The sequence below is a fragment of the Abrus precatorius genome, unplaced genomic scaffold (genome assembly GCF_003935025.1).
Source record: "Abrus precatorius isolate BTA unplaced genomic scaffold, Abrus_2018 Scaffold4, whole genome shotgun sequence".
Classification (NCBI taxonomy): domain Eukaryota; kingdom Viridiplantae; phylum Streptophyta; class Magnoliopsida; order Fabales; family Fabaceae; genus Abrus; species Abrus precatorius.
In genome coordinates, this window is record NW_020874384.1 from 8,253,153 (window position 1) to 8,254,985 (window position 1,833).

At 36.0% G+C, this 1,833-nt stretch overlaps 1 non-coding gene across 1 annotated transcript; it reads left to right on the forward strand.

The window, feature by feature from the left end:
- The first annotated feature begins 442 nt into the window (after positions 1 to 442).
- LOC113866454 lies at positions 443 to 547 on the forward strand. Its single transcript, XR_003505094.1, has one exon. It is a non-coding gene; the product is annotated as a small nucleolar RNA R71 (small nucleolar RNA).
- Positions 548 to 1,833: the final 1,286 nt, after the last annotated feature.

Here is a 1,833-nt window from a genome sequence, read left to right on the forward strand (position 1 = left end):
ATTATTAGCATAAATATTAGCAGCATAAGCTTGAGGATTACCTTCTGAAGATTCAGTTTCTTGCAATGTGGGGCAACTATCAGTGAAGTGATCCGTAGATGAACAAATTCCATAAAGCATTGCTGGAATAGATGGAGGAGGAGGTGTATATGCAGCAAAATTCTTTTGGATGGATGTCAACTGTTTTACCATAAAAGCCAACTCATCTAGCTAATGCTCCAGCTTATGTGAATCTGAAGTTTGAGTTTCATTGACACTCCTAGACATAATAGAATTTTTCCTTGTAGCAAACTATTGAGAGTTAGCTGCCATATTCACAATGAGGTTTCTAGCGGCAGCAGCAGTTTTGTCAACTAGGGCTCCCCCACTAGCTGTGTCGATCATGCTCCTATCCATTGGGTGTAAGCCCTCATAGAAGTATTGGATTAGGAGCTGGTCACTTATCTGATGATGGGGGCAGCTAGCACAAAGTCTCTTAAAACGCTCCCAATATTCATACAAACTTTCTCTCTCCAGCTGCCTAATACCACATATTTCCTTTCTTATTGAGGCAGGGAAAAAATTTTCCAGGAATAATCTCTTAAGGGTGTCCCAACTTGTAATAGAGCTAGGTGGAAGATAATAATACAACCAGTCTTTAGCCAAATCCATAAGAGAGAATGGAAAAGCCTTTAATTTCACATGCTCTTCAGGCACACCTTGTGGTCTCATTGTAGAGCAAACAATATGAAATTTCTTGAGGTGTTTATGTGGATCTTCACCTGCAAGACCATGAAATTTAGGCAAAAGATGGATTAGGCCAGTTTTAAGAACAAAAAGGGCATCCACATCCGGGTATTGGATACACAAAGTCTGGTAAGTCATATCCAGCGCGGCAAGCTCCTTAAGTGTTAGGTCATTTTCTGCCATTTCTAAAGGTTCAGAATTTAAAGAATGTAGAGAAAAATATATAGAAGATGGAGAAAATGGTGAAGATGGTTCCTCAGTATGTGCAGAATTCTGTCTACTAAGGTTCCTAAGATTCCTATGGAATGTCGTATCAATTTCAGTATCTGGAGGATATAAATCTCCTGAATTTCAGCTATGAAAAATTGAAAAGAAGTAAACTAATGAAGCAGTAAAAATGCAGAAAAATTCAGATGACAATTATGCAGAAAAACTAACATCTAAGTGCAGTAAAATAAAGCATTAACACCGAACAGCAAAAACAGAAAGAAATTGCAAACTATGGAACGAAAATATGCAACACACAAGCACAATTTCTGCATAATTATGCAGCAGAAACAGGGTAACTGCAGCAAAGGAAAATGCAATGTGGTAAACTAAATTGCAGAAATCAGAATTCACAAAGTGCAGAAAACAGCAATTGGTTGTACCTAAATGCAAGATATCTCTACTTACCTATGAAACTACAACTATACTAAAGTGTTCACAATGCAAAAGTTAAAAGAGAATTCACTAAACATGCAGAAAATGAAAATGAAAACAGAGCAAATAACAAGTTTATGAAAAATCAACACAAATGTTCCCCAGCAACAGCGCCAATTTGATGAAACGATTCTTGTTTGAGATGTTTAAAAGATTTGTCGCAAATCCTCATCAAAATTTAAACAAATTAATGTAGTATTAGGGTTACCCTAGATTGTCTCCTGTGAACATTGGCTATTAATCTTCATTAAACATTTTGAAGGCATTAATTGAACAAATAATTAAAATGTAGGATTTTGTGGTTTCAAATCGAAATAAAGAGCAATGAGCTAACAAGTTTAATTAATTCAAACAATAGAAAACAGCAATCCTTAGTTCATCCACAAAGATTTTATCCTCATTCCA